The sequence below is a fragment of the Hippocampus comes genome, unplaced genomic scaffold, assembly GCF_001891065.2.
Source record: "Hippocampus comes isolate QL1 unplaced genomic scaffold, H_comes_QL1_v1.1 scaffold181, whole genome shotgun sequence".
In the NCBI taxonomy this organism is placed as follows: Eukaryota; Metazoa; Chordata; class Actinopteri; order Syngnathiformes; family Syngnathidae; genus Hippocampus; species Hippocampus comes.
Genome location: NW_017805136.1, coordinates 183,175 through 192,375, shown reverse-complemented (window position 1 = coordinate 192,375; position 9,201 = coordinate 183,175). Strand labels below are relative to the sequence as shown.

The 9,201-nt window shown below is 44.2% G+C and overlaps 1 long non-coding RNA gene across 1 annotated transcript in view; it reads left to right on the top strand.

Moving 5' to 3' along the window:
- The first annotated feature begins 1,734 nt into the window (after positions 1 to 1,734).
- Positions 1,735 to 9,201, top strand: part of LOC109514076 (uncharacterized) — a 12,842-nt gene continuing 5,375 nt past the window's right edge. Inside the window, exon 1 of the long non-coding RNA XR_002167930.1 lies at positions 1,735 to 2,117. This is a non-coding gene — a long non-coding RNA (uncharacterized LOC109514076). The remainder of the gene's footprint in view (positions 2,118 to 9,201) is intronic.

Sequence of the window (9,201 nt, the reverse complement as noted above, 5' to 3'; positions counted from 1 at the left end):
CTAACACCCAAAAATGCAATCTGATTTATTCCATCCGTTGCCAAGAAAGTGAGTGCAAGGAACATTACATTGGAGAAACCAAACAAACACTCAAGAAAAGACTTTATCAACACAAATGGAAAAACAATGATAACAAAAGTGCAGTATACGCACACTTAAAAGAAACAAACCACACAATTGAAGATGAACAAGTAAAAATCCTAGGAACAGAAAAGAGATGGTTTGAAAGGGGAGTAAAGGAAGCGATTTTTGTTAAAAAATTTTCACCCTCTCTGAACCGTGAAGGAGGTATCAGATTTAACCTGTCTCCTATTTACAATAACTTGTTGACCAGTAAGGGACATAGACATGCTGATCAGGCTAACTGAAAGTAGCTATTCAGCCTTAGCCCAAACAATAGGCCTAATCAAGACCCAATGATAGGGAATTTAGAAACCAATGGGCCTCTAATAAACCAATAGGGGCGTGACTAACCATCCCCACCCAGTCCTCAAACAGGCCACGCTCAGCTTTTTAGCGCAGAGCAACTTCCCGGAGTCTTCACGGAGACTTCAGGGTTGTCTACCGCTGACGAAGCTTCTGTGAGAGAAGCGAAACGTCCTTTTTTGCTTTTTTTTTGTTTTTTTTTGTTTTTTTTGTTTTTTACCCACAGGTACAGATGACGACTGACAGAACCCTTTCTACGATCCTATCAGAGTATTATACTCCACAGTCTCCAATTGCTGCAGCAGTGCACTTTCTCCCTGCCCTTAGTTTCCCCTTGAATAGGATTGGCTTCCTTACATTAGGTTAATACAGGTTACCCTCCTTCTTCTACAAATAAGTCCTACTGGGATGTAGGGATGTCTCCACTTTGCCACAGTGTGCCATTTTCTCGCTGCCCATAGTGTCTTCTAGGATCAAATTAAACTAGTAATTTTTCGCTATAATTTGTCCAGTGGGGTATAGCATCCTTCAGTTTCTTCTTAGTTGCAGCAGCCCACTTTCTTGCTGCCCTTATTCTCTGCTTGGATAAAATTTGTCATTAATCTTCTGTCTCTTGTTTCCTGACTGTTATGTTCAAGACCCCGTGGGAAACAGATTGTGCGGTAGAGAATCTATTGTTGTGTACCTTGAACAAGATTATAGCCACGACTCTTGACCTCTTACAGTACGTTACACACACTATGAGTGAAGAGGGCAGGATTGGTTGTTGCCATTTCCAAAAATGTGCTGAGTGAAGTGAAGAATTTCTAAAGGAAGGAAGGAGCGGGAAGCGCTGATTCTTCATAATCACCCCGTCAAGAAATCTTTTTGAGCCAGCGCAAGCGATCCGAGTATCACTGAAACCAGCGTGTGTGTGTGTGTGTGTGTGTGTGTGTGCCTTGTACAGTTCAAAAAAACGTGACCCACAACAGCACAGCTGCACTGGATGGCCACAATAAAACGAGGGGTGGGGGGTGTAATGGGGTCAATACAAACTGCGCATACCAAATCAGGAGGAGGGAAGAAGGAACAGCAGTACTGGGGGAGTGTGTATGTCCCTTAATACCCCTTCCAGGACACCGTAGTTTTGGGAATGAGCAATATAAATTGGAACATGAATAGTATTAAACTCTGAGGTGGATATGTTGGTTGCAGTTTGTGGCTGGTAAGGCAGTAGTATTGTTGTGAGTGTGTGTATGTGTGTGTGTGTGTGTGTGTGTGTGTGTGTGTGTGTGTGTGTGTGTGTGTGTGTGTGTGTGTGTGTGTGTTTGTGTTTGGAGGGGGGTTAAAGATCTAGTCCCCGGCATTGTTAAGGTCCCTCCTCCTGCTTTGGGAAATGGGAGGACTGGGAAGGCGTCGCAAAAAAAAGAAAAAAAAGAGCAGGAGGGAGGAGAGCTAGGGAAAGAATTGTTTGAGAGCTCACTCATCCAAAAACCTCCTTTCAGTGTGAGAACCTTTTTCGGGGGAGCACGCAGAGAAAATGTCGCCGAAGTAAATTCGTGAAACAACAACAACACGTGAAGAAAGCGACTTTGCTTGTTTTTCTTGTTGCAGAGGAGGACTACTGGTAAAAAAAGAAAAAAAAAAGAGTCCAGCTGAAGATCGCTTTGCTGAGGGAAAACGAGGTGCAAGCGCTAAATCGAGCAGTTTCGGTGAGTTTGAAGCCTTCGCGCTCCTGACTTTGAATTAAAATACGCGTTCAATGTTTTCGAAGCTTGTGCTTACTTTAACAAATAAAACTCCAAAAGTGATGTTTACGTGTTGCTACTTGGTCAGGCTTGTTAGCGTGGCAGCATTTGTGTCGTTTTGAACACTACTAGTGCACTCTATCAATGGAGATTTAGGACAAACCACATATTTATTGTACCTCCAATGCGCTTTTTGCGCTTTAACAAAAAAGTGAATTCGGCATGTGGACGCGCAACGTGAGCACTTTGTTAGCCTTTCCGTGATTTTCGCTTCACTTTTTAACACTTTTAACCCGTCGAAGCGTGTTTTGGATTGGAAAGTCACAATTCGCGTGACTTTTTTGGGGGGGTTGGCAATCGTGGTTGTAAGCGATAATCACGCTTTTTACACGTTTGGGAGGCCGCAGCCTATATAGTTGGTGGTGGGGGCGGCACGCACACTTTGGAGCTCTGCTCGGTTTACGTACCCCCACGGCAACGATGTTTAGTGGACCTCTGTTGGGGAGTGTTTTGTCCCAGCGTTCACTGAACGCACCATTCTCCCGCAGAGAATGAAAGGATGGATGTTTTTGGCATGTACTGTATGTGTGAGTACATTTACTTGACCGTCTTTAGATGCTGCCGGCCAATCATAACAGTGCCCTTTTTGGTCACGTGGTGTCCAGAGAACGGACGATGAAGTTTTGCAGCATTCCTTACACGCTGCTATTTTGACATGGGTCCTAAACTTTCCTGCTAATGTGTGCGGTTGCCTTGGGGGGAAAATGGGGTCTCGAGTTTCTCCAACCCAGGTGTTGTTTTTGTTTTTGTGATTGTTTATTTTTTCGGGGGGAGGGGCTCTCAGGAATCTTGGTGGCACACATCAATGTCACTCAGATTAAAAGTCAAGAAGCTCTATTATAAGACGGAGGAATAAAGATTGAAGTCGCCAAATTGAACGTGTGTCAATGTGCGTGCCCTGCGATATTTTTCCGACAACTAGTCCAGCCTGAATTCAGGTGGGATAGGCTCCAGCTCACCCCCAACTAATGAGCATGAATTCTGGAAAAATGGTTGGATGCGGACGGAGGCTCTTTGTGTTCTTGATCACTTCTGACAAGTACAGCACGCTTAAATTGGACAAATTGATTCCAGTTCTGATTATCAGACCCATTGATCAAAACATGAAAAAAAAAAAAATTAGAATTCGACATTGGCCTCTTACTATAACTATTTCAGTTTAATCTTGCTTCTTCGATGGTGCTTTTTGCAGTTTCCCTTGTTTGCGTAACAACATTTCATCAATGGTGCCATTTGACCTCATTTTGCTACCTTGCTATCTATTAGCATACCAACCGCTAGCATGTTTAGCATTTTATCCATTCTCATTTGAAATAGTACCCGAATACAGGGTCAAATGTAAATCAGTGTGAATTGGTGTATTTATTTTATTTTATTTTTTTCGTACTCAGGTTACAATCACTCCAGATGGTAGCATTTTTCTCTGATGCTATTTTTTATTTTTAAGTCTTATTTTGCATTTTTTTTTTTAGATTCTGCAGCTCATTCCATTCATTGTCAGCTCCACAGCATTCACATGCAATTTCTCCAGCACTTAGATTTTGTAGTTTTTATATATTAGGAGCATGTTTAAAACATTTTGCCACTTAAAAAAAAAATTCCTTTGATGCTGTAGTTGTTTCTAGTTTTGCATGGCATGGTATCAGGCCCACGGGCTCAAAGTTACCCGCCCACCCCTGTTGTAACATTGGCGACAAAGGAGAAAGGGAAGAAAGAAATCCCCTTCCTCGAGGGCACGCTTTCATCTGTGACAGCGGGGCGCTCGTGCAGCCACGGGAGATGTTTTTGGGATTGGCCAATCAGGGCGGTCGTGGCCCTCGGCTCAGACCTCACCTGTGTGGTCCTTCTGGACAGGAAGAGATCAACTAGATATCATTTATGATTTGTGGTTGTGATTTTTAACTTTAAAAAAAAACGTTGCTGACCAATAAAATATATACCGATACCGCTTATGAGAATCTCAAACGAAGAAGGTGTGTATCCAACATAACTCAATGCAGCTCTGCTTACCTTTCAGCTTTGGTAGTGGCCTCGCAGTCAGAAAGATTTGGGACTTTCTTAATGTTCTAAGACAGTCTACTCTGGTTGTTGCTTGAAAGTGACTCTGAATATTGGTCCGGCCTTGCTTTCGGGTCACGGTAAGGGAAATTCTCTGTCTTGATGCTACAACTACAGTATGTAACAAATTTCCGAATGGGTTATTTGATTTCATACTGTATTTGATGGGTGGCCAGGCACTATGAACTATTGGTGTATAAGGTATTAAAAAGTACACCTTTCATAATATGTTCTCTTTCGCTTATCCTTGTAACCAATTGCAAATGATCAAATGTGAGGTGTACTTTGTATTGTATTGGGCCGCCTCTTGAGTCCCTCTGTAGTGATTGATGGAAGGTACGTGGACTCCTGTGTCCATCCAAAGAGGGAGACACCTGGGAAAGCAGGTGCCCCCTTCTCCCCAAGTCCACTCCTGATCCTTGATTGGGAGGGAGGGAGGAAAAGAGAGAGGAGGAGGGGAGAGAGAGAGACTTCTGAGGCTAATTAAACATGCCGCCATCAAACGGGAAGAAATCCCTTTCCGCTTCAGGTGCCTCTTAGCGGCATGTGCAACCTTTTCCCACGCATATATTCTTTTTTCTCTGAATCCTTTTAGCTTGCTAAATGAATTGGCCGTCGATTGGTTAATGCAGAGGTTCTCAAACTGGGGTCAACTAGCTGTACAAGTTGTCTTTAGGAAATTAAATTGGTGATTTTTAATTCCTTCCATACTGTTTAATTATTTTTGTCAGTCTTACACCTTTTCTTGAGGAAAAAAAATACAACTTTATTCTCAACTATTACTTTCTTGAAAAATGTGAATCTGCTATCACGTTGTCGTTCCCCCCTCCACCCCCTCCTCATAAATGAGCAACTTTTTGGCATTTATGGGTACACACGGCACTTGTGTTTAATTATGAATTATGAGTAAGTTTCTGCTGGACCAAAAAAAAAGTTTGAGAACCCCTTCGCTAATGACGTTAGCCCTCTCACACACGCTTACAAACACACACATTGTGAAGCCTAAGTGCTTGTTTGCTCACTGATCCACTCGTGTGTGTGTGTGTGTGTGTGTGTGTGTGTGTGTGTGTGTGTGTGTGTGTGTGTGTGTGTGTGTAAAGTAGATATTTGGACAGAGATTACAGGGTGTTGTTAGCGACACGCTAATAGCTCGTTCACACACATTTGTTTAACCTCGTCATCTTGGATGAATTATTGTGTTAAAAAATGCCGGCATATCAACTTTCCCGCCCTGGGAATCCGGGGCACCGTTCCAAGGACGTTAACCGATAATCACACGTCGGCTGGCAAGGGCTTTATCCAGGCCGATAAATCGCGGGCAGACGAATGCTTGTCCGCCCGCCCACCCCTCAGGGTTATCAAGAGCTGGAATTTTCCGCTGCGCACTCCTGTCAGCTGGCCAGCATCAAGCGTGAGAGCGAGACCTCAGCTCAGCAAGCTCCAGAGCATTCATTTGAGCTTCAGGTTTAGCTTTTTATTGAGATTTAGCTGAGATCTTGGCATACCTCAAGGGGTCAACATTATCGTGCAATTTTTTTTTTTTTTTTTTTGGTGCCTTTCCCCCCCCCCCCCCCAATTTTAGCTAATATAGCATACCAGCGCTATTTAAAATGGATAGTAATGCCACCTAATGGTTTTATTGAATTAAAATGAACAAAATAAACACGTGTTAAGCGTAATCATAGAAAGTAGAAGCTTCTGTGGCCCCAAATGACACCCAGGCTTTGAACACGCTAACGGCCAGCTGCTAACGTGAGCTCACAACAGCCAATGCTACACTCTCACTGGCAGAAGCTAATCGGCTAACCAATTGTATGCTAACCATTTAGTTGGGTGTCCCCTTTAAATCAAGGACAAAAAATAACCAGCCAAACATCTTTTTAGAGATTCTACTTTTATTTTAGAGTTCTTCCAGCCCTTCCTCCTTGGGTGTGAGTGACAGGACAAATGGTTGGCTGTGCTTTAAAAGAGGGAAAACTAAAAGCCTAAATCTTGGTCCAGCTGGTTCTTCTCTCAGGAAGCTCTCGCTTCAGTTTCCCGCCTCCTCCTCTTTCTGCTTTTCCTATATACAAGTCTTGTGACTTCACGGCCACGTCTTATCTCAAATTCCCAATGTCTGTTCTTCATAGAACATTTGAGCCCACTCCCTCTTCTCCTCCCATCTCCCCCTTCTCTCGTCCCCCTGCCGAGAGTTGCCGAGCCGGGCAGCGAATCCCTCCCTGGGTTCCTGCTGAATAATAGGCAGAAATTGCTCTTGATTTATAATTGGTTCCATTCAGTCTGTAAGAAAGTTCCCCCCATCCCCCCCCCCCCCCACACCTCCTTCTCCTCCTTACTTTCTTTCTCCAATCTCTACAATGCAGGAACACACAAGTCGACTCAGCTGTTTGCATCTGTTCAAATAAATGTATCTGTGTGTATTTAATAAAAAGCGGCAAAACTGAATTTAGGACAGATCAAGGACGTTTGATTTTTAAAATGGACCCCTGCATATTTGCGATATTCTCACAAGCCTCCACTTATTTATACAAGACATTTCAAGACCCTTATTAATGTACTGTAAATGCTCGATGGACCGCATTGACGGCCAAAGTGAGCTAAATGTAGCCCGCGGGCCATATGTTGCCCACCCCACACTCTAGGATAAAAGTGGCAACTGTCTTTTTGTGTGTGTGTGTGTGTGTGTTGAGAAAAACCAAGAAAGACTCTGAGGTTTGCATATTTGTGCGCCTGTGTGAGTATACTTTTACCATGTAATGGGCCCGTGTGTGATTGCTTGCGTATGCGCGGGCAGAGAAAACAGGCCGCTAGAGCATACTTGCGGCCACGCCAAATATGTAAGTGCATGTGTGTGATGAGTGCTTCGAAATTGCGGCTATTAAGTTAGCTTTTTCTGTGCGGATGCCGAATCCCTGGAAGGATTTCCCACCACGCTCAAATTTTTCCTCATGTAGGTTGATTGAAGCATCGAAATGGAGACTTGTTTTCATTTTCCCCTTCGTTTTAATGACGTGAAAACGACCCCAACTGTAAAATATATGCGGCACCACGGTTCAGATAGGCTAAGCTAGCGCCAACTTGCCACAACACAGAGTCCATTATATTGAAACGAATGAAATCAAGGGACTTTTTTTTTTCCGCTGCACAGTATTTCTATGTAGATCGGTTGGCTCTACTTAAGCTACCTAAGACAGATTTTCCCTACTTATTTCTTCTTTCCGAGTGAATTTCACGACATAAACAGACCGTTATTTTTCCCCTTGCTGAAATGATACTTGAGGAACATTTGATTTCATTTTCTCGTCCCAAGTTATGTGCGTTTAGCCAGCAAACACTTTTCTATCCCTCGTGAACAATGCAATGATTCTTTGATTGAGTTTAGTATTAAAATAAGTTGATTTGATCTAAAAAGTGTTGCGTTATCAAAGATACCGGTTGGCTTTAGTTAGTTATTTAGCCGTTTCCCATGTTCCATTTTCCTCCCTCTCACGCGATTGCCGAATACACAAATGGGTTCTATCCCCCTTTCAAAAAAAAATGGTGTCCTGTTATTATGGCCCCGTCGCTTCCCGCCAGCGTCTCACGCCAAGCGCAAAAAAAAAAAAAAGCGTCAGTGAGAGGGTGTGTGAGCTGTAATTAGCCCGGCGCGGTTAATTCGGCTTGCTTATCTAAATCATGCAAATTCGCCACCTAATTGATTTGAACGCCCACTCCACAGCCAGCCAGCCAGCTTTCAATTCTGTCCAGATCTCCCTCGTTAATCCCCCCCCCAGGACGGCGTGTAGCTCGTTAGTGTCGGTTCGCAGGGACCGATCTGTGGATTTGGACCGGCGTATATAGCTCATTATTAGCTTGAAAGATGGTTTGAGGGTATTAAGAGGCGGGGGGATCTCGTTAGCAATGCTTCGATGGCTTTTTGTATGGAATTTAATGGCATGTGAGAACCGCTCGTTCTCCACCTGTTGCCTGGGAATTTTCTCTCGACTTCCCACCCTCGACGCCGATCCTCACGCACGGGGCGCAGTCCTTACAGCCTTGGCTACTACGCTTCAAATTTGATCTCCGATGGCTTAATTTGGCAAGGTCGACTGTGCCCTTCCACAGCTCTCGGGGGAAAAATGGCGGCTTTGACGGACGGCATAAGGTTCCAAAGGGTTGTGTCCTTTGACATTGTAAAATTTCCAAGTTGCAACTTAGATACGACTTTTGAAGTCATGAAATTTGGGTGCCGATTTGCACCTCCCCAGAGATCGTGCCGACTTTGACATTGGCCACTTACACGGCACCGTGTAAGTGGCCAATGGCGACGTGCTCCACAATGTTGTGTCCTGGTGTTGTAGAATTCTCTCTTTCGGGCTCTGATAGGCCTAAAATCACCAAGTTGACACTGTCCACCTCTTTGGGGAAATGCCAGGGCTGATGTTGTACCGCTTCACAACGCTGTGTCCCAGCATTGATCGTATTCGCTATTTACGGTTTTGGGTAGGGCTTTTGAAGATAAAAAAAAATCACTGGCGGTCTACTTCGCCCTTGGGAACTGACGACTTTTTTATAGCCTGTGTTAAAGTCAGACGACCTTCTGTTGGCGTAAAAATTGCCAGGTCGATTTTTATCCCCACTTTGAGAGGCAGCGGGATAAGGCAAAGCGCTCCACAACGTTGTGTGAACACTTTTTGTCAACTGCTAACCAAAACAATCTCAATTTGAAACGTAACCACGTGTACCCTCTACTTGTTTATGTTGACTGGATTCTTGGATATTTGTTAAGCAGCCCGCGGACAGCCAACCCCTCCCCAAACCGCCTCGTCGCCTGTGGCTAGGTGGAAATATGCCGGCACATTGTGTCCGATGAAGGGCTCGCCTGCCAGTTGACGTCCTCCATCAATCCATAAAACCCTCCACTCACTACCACTTGGTCATTGAGCCCCCC